Genomic DNA, 12,714 nt, shown 5'->3' on the forward strand with positions numbered 1-12,714 from the left:
CGGATATGAAAAAATGTGTGTTTTTGCCTATACGCGTATGGCCTGCCCCCATACGTTTATGGCCTAACCCCGTATGCCCTCATACATGTATGGCACCCCCATACGTGTACGGGGGCCACAAATCGCAAAAAAAAGTCCAATTTGACGTATTTAAAGTTGGGAAGTGATTTTTTGAGGGGTTGACTTGATTTTTAACGGCAAAACACGATTTAGGAGTGAGAGAATACACTGGAAGTGAGGCAGGCGTAATCTTCAAGGATTTTCACCATTGAAGACCTCTTCATCTTGATTCTTTGTAATGTTTCTTTTCATTGGTATGAGTAGCTAAGCACCTTAGTGCTAGGGATGGGTAGTTGCGATTGATTATGTTGATAACTTTGATTTGAACCTTGTAGTGAATTACCTTTTATTTTCTAATAGATTTATTTCTCTTCTGAGTTTAATGCTTTGTCTCTCGGACAAATTGAGGATGATTTACGGTTATATGTTAGGCATGACTGTCAACAATAACACTTAATGGAAATATTTTATCTTAGATATCACCTAGGACTAGGTATACCATTTAGAAACCTATATGATTTGATAGACTAAAGTACATGTTCTTGATAATTGAATGTTTAAACTCATTTATAATTCACTATGGACATATGAGTTAATTTGAATGTTTAAAGGTTTACTCAGTAAGGACTTATGAGTAGATACACTTGAGAATGGTAATATGTGAAGATAAAGTAAGTTAATACAAGGTCAAGTTAAGATTATTAACGGGTTCATGATCAAACCCTAATTCCTAAAACACTTTACTCATATTGTTTTCTACTATATTTTAATTTTGCTTTTATTCAATCTTGTTAACTACAAACACAATTCAAAACCCCTAATTGCTTTTGTTTAACTAAAAAGAAACGTGAACCCTATATCGTCACGCAGTCCTTGAGATCGATATTTAGGATTTTTCCCATTATTACTACATTGATAGATTAATATACTTGTTAATTTATCGATCAAAGGCCAAAGAAAAAAAAGGAATCTCGAGTAAGGAGAACTTGATAGCTCTGATTACAAAATAAGGAGGACTTAATTACATATTAAATGCAGTAGGTGCAAGAAAAGTGGTCACAACAAGGAAGCTTGGAAGTATCCACCTCAGGAAACTCAACATGGTCAATCTCAGACAACTCAACAAGGTTAATCTCAGGTAACTAAGCAAGGCCAATCTTAGCCAACTCAGAATCAACCTCAACAATGCCAATGATAGGCAACTCAGACTCAAACTCATACAACTCGTACTCAATATCCAACAACTCAGGCTAGTAAAACACGAGTTATGACAGGTGGATCAAGGCCTGCAAAAACAAAATCACTGGCTCAAGCAAGTGGATGAAGACCTGCACAAACAAAATCATTGACTCAAGCAAGTGGATCAATAACTCCAGTCAAGAAGTTGAGCATTAGGAGACCAAAAGAAGTGTAGGATCACCAGGTTCTACAACCAGGCTAAGTGTGAAAGAGAATGTAACATTCCCTATAACTAGGCTCAATGCATCTGAAATAAGTAAGAAGAAAAAAATAGACTTTTATGTTTTAGGTCTCTTTTGGTACCCTATTATCATGAAAGTTAAGTGTAATTTTGAACTAGTGCAAAACAACTATTATGTTTTCTGTTTTAGGTCTCTTTTGGAACCCTTGCATGGGAATCATTATGATGTATTAGGTTATCTTTTGTTAGTCTACTTTGGAACCCTTGAATGTTGGTACTTAATGAATGAAGGTTAATATTTTGGTTAGTCAGTTTTGGTTACACTTGTATCATTATATAAGTTCAATTATCACATTTATGTATACTAGTTAAAACATTTATCCAATTCGATTATCAAATGTTTTATACCAGTTAAAACACTTATAGCAGAATTACATTTCATTGCAAAATATTAACATTTCACTACATTATCAAATTTATGTATACCGATTACAACACTTATACTAGTTAAAATTCTTATATATAATATCAAATGTTTTTATACCAATACAAACAATTAAACCAGTCAAAACACTTATAGCAGAATTACATTTCATTGCAAAAACAATATTTCATTACATTATCGTTGCATAACCAACATTTCATTATATTAATACTCTATAAAACTACACCACAACATTTCATTGCAGAAATAACATTTCATTACATTATCAAATTGTACATTAATACACTTATAACTACAAAACATACATTTTTCCAAATTGGCTTCCACTTTATTGTGTTCTTAAGAGCCACCTCAAGTTCTTCTAAGTCTTGCTTTTGCGCATCAATTTTATCTCTTTGTCTTTCAATTCTTCCTTCACATTGAACCAATTTGTGATATGCATCTTCATTCTCTTTTTCTAAAATTTGTAACCTTTTTTTCTTCTTCATGATAAACATGTTCTTATCATATTTCACTTCATCACAATACGAATCAAAATAATCGCATCCATTATTTGTATTCCCCTGCTTAAGTTGGAGAAATATAACCCACTGTGTCAAATCAAAATTGGAAATTAAGAAGATATATCATACCTTATAGTGAGGACATCCCCAAAATTGCTTCCCAAAACTTTTAATCGTTGTTTCCTTTCTGAGCACAGCCAAAGCACCACACCAAGTTAGGTTTCCATTGATTCTTTTAATAAGGAGAAAAAACCTAGTTTCAAAACTGTTACTTACTTCTCCACCATTACTAGACACCTTTTGAAAGGGAGACGACACTATTATAAAAAGTACATGTTACGTCGGACACAAAGATGATTTTACCTCGCCGATACAAGCGAGGTAACGAAGGGTGTCATGGAAACTTGACACTTTACCTCTCGGTTTTTGGATAATCGAGGAGATAGTTGAAATCGTCATGAAAATATATTTTTAATACAAATTACATTTTTTACACACAACATTCAATTAAATTATTAAAAATTATATTATTTACACATAATATTACATTATTTACACATAATATTACATTGTTTACACAAAATATTAAAGTAAAAATATATAACAAATTTTTAATTTGGTTCATCGTCATCATTGTAGGTGAAGAACAAATGATGGATCCTCATTTCTTTGAATCTTGGGGAAGATCAAATGTTGGATACTTTATGCATTTGTTTCTTATATAAAACAAAAAAAGTTAGATAAATAAACTAGACTTAAATAGTCTTTGGGTCCCTGTAAGTTAGCGAGTTTTTGATTTTGGTCCCTGTAATTTATTTATTTTTGGTCTGAGTCTCTATATCTCACTTTTGTATTAGTTTTAGTCCCTAAAAGTAAAATCCGCAGGAGGGTTGCGGATTTTGACTTTAGGGACTAAAACCAACATAAAAAATGAGATATAGGGACTCAGACAACAAAATATATTTTACAAGGACCAAAACCCAAAACTTGCTAACTTACAGGGACCAAAAGACTATTTAAGCCAATAAAATAAATATTCAGTTATATGATTATTTAATAACACAAACCTTAAACCCAAATATTTGATCCTTAAACCCAAACATTTTTCAGCTCTTGCAATCTATCATATAGAACAATATTTCAATATTTATGATATAAAATAAAAAAGTTTCAATATTTTCATGACAAATGATTTCATGATCAATTTTTGATATTCAAAGTGTTTTTATAATGTGGCATGATCCTTCTGAATGAATGTCTTTTAGGTTTCACGTGGATCACTTATGATAGTGTCTTGAGCGTTGATACTCACTAAATAAACGACAAAGATTTGTTTAAGGATTGCGAAGAAACTCAATAAATATGCTTATTTTTCACTTTGGTTTTAACCTCGGTTTCTAAAAGAACTGAGGTAATAGATGACTTCTATTGCCAACAAAATGGTGAATAAAAAAATTTGAAGTAACATATGTATTTTTTCATTTTTCAAATTTTTTTACCATTCACAAATTTTTGTGTGAGTTGTAATATGATTAAGAATAAATTTCTCAATGTTGTCAACCTAAGAAATCAATATATATATATATATATATATATATATATATATATATATATATATATATATATATATATATATATATATATATATATATATATATATATATATATTATAGAAAGTTTTCTTTGATTAACAACATTGGAAAATTATTCCATTAAACGTTGTCGTGAATAACAACAAGAACAACTCCATCACCATTACGTGAGACAGATTGCAAGAACATAAAAATGATTTGCTAAAGGTTGGTGTAAGAAGAACAAAAAGACATAACCAAATTTTTCCTGTCTTGCAATCCATCAGACATAAGGACGTTTAAGAGTATGGAGCGGCTGAATTTGTGAGTTAGGTTTAGGGTAAACTTAGTGAATGAATCCTTTTATAGTAAAATATGTGTATGATACCCCTCAGTTATTTGAGAAACCGAGGGAATGTAATATTTAATAATAATAAAAAATCTTAAATAATAAGAAAGAAATCACTTTTAAAGAAAAATAAAATAAAAGTTGTAGTTGTTGGGACTCGAAGCATGTACCCTGAATTAATTTACCCCTCGACTTTTTTCATAAACCGAGGGAATAAATGTTAATTGCTTGAAAAAAAATAAAAACATAGCGCGTCATGGAATTTTACCTCAGTTTTTTGTTGAGTGAGGTGAAAACTTTGTCATAAAATGTAATATTTGTAGTAATGCAAACTTGTGGGAGAAATTATTCTTCTTCCATTTTGGAAAATACACTACCGCTTCAATCGGGTTCGAGAAGAAGAGTAGAAACTGACGAACTCTAATTGGAAGAAGACTTCCGTGCTTTCTATATTTACTAGACATTAACCCGTGTGATGTACATGTGTTTTAGAATATTATATATATAAATTAATATAATATATGAAAAATTTGCAAACAAACTTATAACATAATATAATTTAATCTAAAATTTAGAATTGCATAAAGTATAATATTCCAAGTCACATAGTTATTGATAAATAAGTAAATAAATAATTATTGGATATTACGAAAGACTTCTTTGTAAATGACATTTCCAGTTTCAGTTGTATCTTGACCTTCGTCATCGGTTAGTAATATATTTAATCCTTTCTTGGAAGTAACCCTTGATAGTGCAATATATAGTTGTCCATGGGAAAAAATTGACTGGGGCAGGTATACTCCAACAGATTTAAGTGATTGACCTTGACTCTTATTGACAGTTATTGCAAATGAATCCACTAATGGAAATTGTCGACGTTGAAATTTAAAAGGAACTCTTTTATCAGAAGGAGTCAACGATAACCTTGGAATAAAAACCTTTTGACTAGCATTATTACTGGATATAACCATTCCTTCAAGTATGTATCTTCCCATTTTTGTAATTATCAACCGAGTTCCATTGCACAACCCTAAAGACTGATCAATATTTCTCAATAGCATTACATATACTCCAACCTTTAATCTTAACTTGTAATTTGGAAGTCTAGAAGAAACAATTGTATTTATAAATTCAGGAGTGTGTATATCATCTGACATATTAAGGTTAGACTTGGTATTACACGGTAAATCATAACTCAAATAAGTATTTTCTTCTCCAGGTATGAAATCCAACATATACTCATTAATGGTATCAACAATTGTACTCTTAGGAGCTAAAATAACTATATTCTGAAAAAAAATGATATATCATGTATGTTTTGTAATAGATTCGGATATATGCTCTCAACAGTAGATGAAAGAGGGTTGCCAAAGCTAGGAATCAACAAATCATATGGTATTTGAACTATGATATCAACATCGTTGACATCTCCAATTCTACCATCACCAACTTCCAATATCCATTCTGAAAATGTCTTTCTCTCTTAAATTTTAGTGTCTAAACTACCAGTTAGAAGTCTCATGTTTATTGTTAAAGTAAGTACTTCACAATAGCTCCAAAGATGCAAAGAGTTTATGGTAGAATTTACAACTTCTTGTCTTGTTCCCTTTGGTATGACATGAAGGATTTGACGAAAATATCTACATAACATAACTACTTTTCCACCAAATGGGATATTTTTTTATGCATTATATCTTGTAAAGTACAATCAACAACTTCAAAACAATGCTTGTGCATCATAGGCGCTTCATCCCATATAATTAGTTTTGCATGTCGTATTAAATCGACTAAAGGGTCTTTGGATCTTATATCACATGTCGAGTATTCATCAACATTTATAGGTATAGCAAACCTTGAATGTGCAGTTCTTCCACCAGGAATTAGTAATGCAGATATGCCACTTGATACGACAGTTAGAACAATTTCACCCATTGACCTTAATGATGCAGACATTGCCTTCCATATGTACATCTTATCGGTTCCTCCATAACCATAAATAAATAAAAATACCCTGCCTATTTTCTTCAATCTGATTCATGATACGATCATGTATCCTCCTTTATTGGTGGTCATTGTTGACATCAATCTACAATGCTCTTCAGCCTATGAGCGTATGTCATAGTTCAAGTCATTATAAATCAATTTATTTTACCTATCATGTAACAATGCTCTATCCGGTTGAGGCATTTCAGGATACTTTTCTAAACTTCTATTGTTATTTTGCAAATAGACTCTTAATCTCAGCCAAGGTATAACTCTTCAATTGATCGGTAGTCAAAACCAAATCTGCAATTTATATATATTTTACAATATATATAACTATTTAAATTTAAAAAATTATAAAAAATCAATCACAAATATTAAATTAAGTTAAAAAAAACTATATTAAATATTAAAATAAAGTGTTGTGTGTGTGTGTGTGTGTATATATATATATATATATATATATATATATATATATATATATATATATATATATATATATATATATATATATATATATATATGATATCGACAGTCGTAGTACATCTTTATTTCATCAAAATCAGGATTTTTTCTATCATTAGCAACATTTTAAAATCCCATAGTAACACGACCATGACCTCTGTTGACATATTTAAAGAGATACTTTATAGATCGTGACTGATTGCACCATTTAACATTTAGATGAGCATTATATTTCAACAATAGTTTTGTATTATATGGAGTCACAAATCTATTATCAACAAATGAATTACCTTTTTGTATGAATGCACCATTATCTCTCATTCTGTAGACATGATAACCTTCTGAGTCAATCATTGTAGAATCAACAAACTTTTTTGGAAAATGTTTGGTACACTTGCCTTTTTGCATGCAAGGGGAATTTTTATTTTGAGTACCGCATGGACCATGTATCATAATTGAAGTTACAATTTTAAAAAGCTCACGATCTTTGTTCTTATTTGGAATCTTAGCTGATATTGTTTTGTGAATATCATGAGGGTGGACAAATCTAAAGCTTGGTTGCAAGAAAACTAATATGTGAGCAAGTGGAAGTCCACGCTTCTGAAATTCAATAGTATATATCAATGCAAAATATAAATATTAACAATTAGTTAATTTGTTCAAAAATGGTTGTTTTTATAATCATTTATTTATAAGATATATAAAAACTAATGCAAAAAAATTCATGTATAAATGACAATAATAACTTGTGCATACCAGCTTTGACTTTGCCAAAAATATCACCCTGCTTGATATCTTTTATCAGCTGATTAAGTTTAACTTTAAACAACCGACTTACCAAGTTGGGCCGATCTTCAGGTTTGAGAATGTAGGTATGCAAAAATTCCACCAATTCAGTCCATTTATGGTTGCATGTGAATGTGATAAACAAATTAGGATATCCAGCCCAAGAACATATGGCCATAACATCTTGATAGTTTTGTATCATATATCTTGCTCCGCCAACAAAAGTTGATGGCAAAACAATTCTTTTTCCTGCTGTAGCTGGATCAGTTTCTCCTTTTAGAATAAACTCGATTAATCCTTTGTACACGTCTACTCTTAAGTCTTTTTGATGACCCCTCATGTACTTCAAGCGATATGACTCTATTGTACTAAATTAATCCACCAAAAATTGTTGAAGTAGTCTTCTAGAAAACACTATTGTTGAATGCTCAATAGCTCTTTGTTGAATTCTATAAGCAACCCACTCCAATTGAGTGATGAACTTTTTCTTCTTTGTAGATGCATTTGAATTTTCTTTGAATGGAATATCTCCTTTAAACCCATATTCTCCTCTAGTAAATAATAATGGATATTGCAATGGCTAATACGCTGGCTCAAATGTAGAAATACACTGTAACAATCCGGACAAAGTTTCAACCACCACATCTCTATCAAAATCTGCAACATCATAATCACCAACAATTAGTGTTGCAACCTCTGATGCAGATGGAAGGTTATATCGTCTATCATCACGACCTTTCTTTCCTAATATTCTCAAATCTCAATTTAACATTAGGATCATCTTGATTCATTACAATGTCTCGAATTGTCTTGTAAATTTGTACATATGGATTGTCGCAGCTATTAAGAGCTTCTCTTATATCCTTAACTATTGATGATTTAAATGCCATATCATCGCCGACCATCCTCTCAAATAGTTAAAAAAAATTATTTATATTCAAATAAATAATGTAGAGTTAATATCTCTCTCTAACTATATAAGACAAAATGATTTCATCTAAATTAATGGCAGACAAAACAATAAATGAAAATGGTTGAATGTATTATTTGCACTAATTTATTATTTGATAATTGTTTGCATTTTAATGGGCGAGATTAGGGTAAATTATTTCATGTTGCATACTTTTACTACTTTTTATATAATAAAGGTAAAGATAAGGAAGAAAATCCCACGTGGAGCTGACATGAACACAAAAGTTAGACCATTTAACAACGTTAATAAAAAATGATTAAAAAGGATAAACTTGGAACATTTAATAAATTCATGGGATCAAAATGCTTGCTTTAAAAATTGAGAGACCAAAATGAACCCCTTCTTAAAGATACGGAACTAAAAATGTTATTTTGCCTTTTTTTAATGTAGCCTAAGGGTCTGAATCTAAAACGTTTGCGTTTTAGGCGCGTTCAAAGAATAAATCAAAAAATCAAACCCTAAATTGGGAAATATCGAAAAAACTGCTTGTTTGGTCAATTATGTACATTTGATTGATTTTCTTCATTCTTCAAAATCAAAATTAAAATTTTTCTTATGAATGGTTTATGTAAAGATTAAACATAAAAGTAATTTTTTTTTATTATCACACGTTGAAAGATGAAGTATACAAGGTTGTTAATCGATAAAGGTTCAACACCAATAAATAATATGCACTTTTTTTATGAATCAATAAAACTTTGATTATTTCAAAAAATATTATACATAAAAGGCAATTAAAATTGATCCAGCCAACAAAGTGACCAAACAACAAAACCAAATGCCGAGGAAAACATAAGCTAGTTCATCATCAATCTAGCTATGTATTTACGCAGCCCGACATTGGTCCAACCTCTATAAACTATAATATCTATGATTTTCTCTTCTATTTTGCTGTTATTTACACTATTACCGTAGCTCTTCTCATTCATATATTTCCAAATCTTGTAAATTGTTTTTGTTGCTGCAAGTTTGAGGAGCTTGATTTTTCATCCTTTATCTTTGCTATATTTGATAAGCCATTTTAATCCTCTTTCCATTCGATTGGGTCATGCTGTATCTGTAGCCATTCTAGAATATATTTCCAGATTTTCCTCAACTCATCACACTCAAACAAAAGATATTGAATAATTTCTACCTTTGGACAAAAACAACATTTATCATTATCAAGCATACCAAATATGTGGAGCCTCTCTTTGGTAGCGAGTCTCTCATGACATGCAAGCCACATCACAACCAAAACTTTAGGTCGAGCCACATTATTGTATAGTATTTTTTCCACTGCACCAATTGATACTCATTTATTAGAGCCATATACATTTCCTTCATGTTGAATTTGTTCCTTTGATGCATTGCAGTCCAAGTCCGCATCTGCTGGACAACGTCCCTTTGATTGAAAATTTCCTTCATAATCCAAGAACAATTGGGTTTGGGGACTACTGTCATCAGTTTGTCTGTTTTGATATAATATGTGTGAACCCATTTGATTAACATGTTGTCCGCTTTCCCGTTCAGATTCCACAAAAGTTTCACCATGCTCACTTTGTTCCACATTTCTAGGGAGATAATATTCAATCTACCATTGACTTTTGGAGCACATACCTGTTTCCAAGCTATGGAAGATTTCTACTTGCAACATTCCTACTAGTCCACATAAAAGTCCTACATATGGTATCATTTTTGTGGATGACATACCATTTAAATTTGCACCTTAAATTTGCAAAATGTGAAAACATACGTGTACTTGCTTAAAAATAATAAATTAACTATTTAATACTAACTTTAACAATATACCATTAAAAATTATTTTATATATTTGGATTTTCATATAATATTTTTAGTTTTATTAATACTATTATTACTTATTTGGCATAATATATTAAAAATAATAAAAATATATTACTCAGACAATTTTTTTTTCACGCTTATAAGAATGTTATTTAAGTGTATTTAATTTTTTTATTTCATTAAAAGACATGTATTTAGCACTACCTTTAATTAAATTGTCATTCAATAACAATATTAAATAATTAATGTAAGCATAATTTTGGAACAAATACATTAAATATGTATAGATGCTTAAATAAGACCAAAAGATTTACAAGACTTTTGTTTATAAATAAGGTCAGAGGGAGTACTACTATTAGTTAATTATTAACGTTCGAATCTTTGAACTTTAAACTAGAGAATTGCTCTTTCCACCCTTAGGGTGCACCCCACACCCTCGAAAACCCGAAAATGCCCTTCATGCGTCTGTAGATACATCTTTGAGTACATCCAAAATCACATCAACAAAGGCATTGCAAGTGAGACACCTCAATTTTGTTTAAAGAAAATTTTAGGAGACGCGTCTTCGAATTTCGGAGATGTATCTCCATAAAGTTAAAATACCAAGGATGCGGTGTAACAACTCAACATTGGAAAAATATGTTCGCCTGCAACTTCAACACTTACGACCCCAATTTGAACACATGGAACTACTTTCCTTAGCAGACTTTTCAGAAGTCGTGGAGGATAATTTACATGAATAACCTCAACTCTAGGGAAGGCAATCTCCACCATATTCTTCAGTGTCACCGTTTTTCCCCTTATATAAAACAAAAACATCATTTTCCACCAACAACAAGAAACATGAAACGACAAGCAGACCAATGATTATGAAGAAATAATTCAAAAATTAATTACTTGTCAAAATTGCAAGAGAAACTAGTGAGCTAAGAAATTAGTGTCGAGTTAATTAAGAAAATTCACCGTGAATTTCATGATAGTAACTTAGAAATAGATCTCGAATCGCATATTTCCCCTAGCATGTAACTGACTATCTTAATTTTTAAGGTGAAATACTGTTTTGAGGTGGTACAGAAATATATCTCCGAACATTTTTTAAGCAAAATAACAAAAATATAATTTTAGATACGTTTAGAGATGCATCTCCGGACATTAGGGATAATTGTCACTTTTTATAGTGGTGAGAGAGTCTCCTTATGGATAGAATGAGTATTTTCTTAAACTATTTTTTTATAAGCAAAATGAGATAAATAAAGGGAGAACAAGGGGTGCCAAACCCTCACAAAACCAACAACAAACCAAAAGAGAACACAAATAAAAGAACAACAATAACGAATTACAAGAAACAAGAATTCAAGTTGACACACCAATCAGTTCATGAGTAAGAATTCCCACAAGGATTAGAGGGCAAGAACCATTCCTACAAGATGAACTTGATCATACCCAAAACATCTATCTTGTTAAAGATACCTTCCTCGAAAACAATGACATTCTTGCAAGACCATATAACCCAACAAATAACCAAGGCAGAAAACCTTAACATCCTTCTTTTGACAGCAGCCCCTGCAACTTCTTTAAAGTCCAGAAAACAAGTTGCTAAAGAGTCAGAAAATGGCGGCACCGCTACACACGCCTCAACCGAAATACGATTTGAAATAGGACAAAGTAAGAAAATATGACCCCAACTTTCATCATCCAAAAAACAGAGGGGACATACCATATTACGAACTCCAACAAAAATGTGGCGATTCATTAGTTCCACCCTCACAGGAAGCTTGCTCAGAACCAACCGCCATTCAAAAAAATGAGCGCCTTACTAAGGGCCTTGGTCTTCCACAAATAATCCAGAAGTCGCAACTTCTCCGCCTCAAAAACATCCCCACCTGAGTGTCTGCAGCTAACCGCCTGCCATAACTGAAACTAACCGAGACTCGACTATTATTCCTCCACCAAACATAACGGTCATCCCACCGCGGAGCAATTCAAACATCCTACAATAACAAATAAAACTTGGACAATGAAACACAATCCCTTCTAAAAGCAAATACGCACTAATGCCACCATCCCAAACCCATCTAACGAGCAATCAAGTGCCACAATCAACCACCTAGCTTTTATATCCGTTTCTAATTAGCTTGAAAATTATAGTCCATTTCCAAATATGTGAGGCATGCTATTCTCACAGCCACGTCTCTTCACCCCTATGACCTGCCACTAATCTCATTGGACAGTGACGAATACTCAATCACCAAACATGCTCATAAAGCAGCCAAAAAACAATGGCATAGGGATTTCCCAAGTGGCATTTTCGTTGTGCCCGAAGCATCACAAGGTTATTTCAGTAAATACGCAAAACAGAAAGTGAGTACTACTA

The 12,714-nt window shown here is 31.6% G+C and overlaps 1 pseudogene; it reads right to left on the reverse strand.

Moving 5' to 3' along the window:
* Positions 1-1,202: 1,202 nt before the first annotated feature.
* Positions 1,203-7,922, reverse strand: LOC127110548 (uncharacterized; annotated as a pseudogene).
* Between the last annotated feature and the right edge of the window lie 4,792 nt (positions 7,923-12,714).

Source organism: Lathyrus oleraceus, chromosome 1, assembly GCF_024323335.1.
Source record: "Lathyrus oleraceus cultivar Zhongwan6 chromosome 1, CAAS_Psat_ZW6_1.0, whole genome shotgun sequence".
Classification (NCBI taxonomy): domain Eukaryota; kingdom Viridiplantae; phylum Streptophyta; class Magnoliopsida; order Fabales; family Fabaceae; genus Lathyrus; species Lathyrus oleraceus.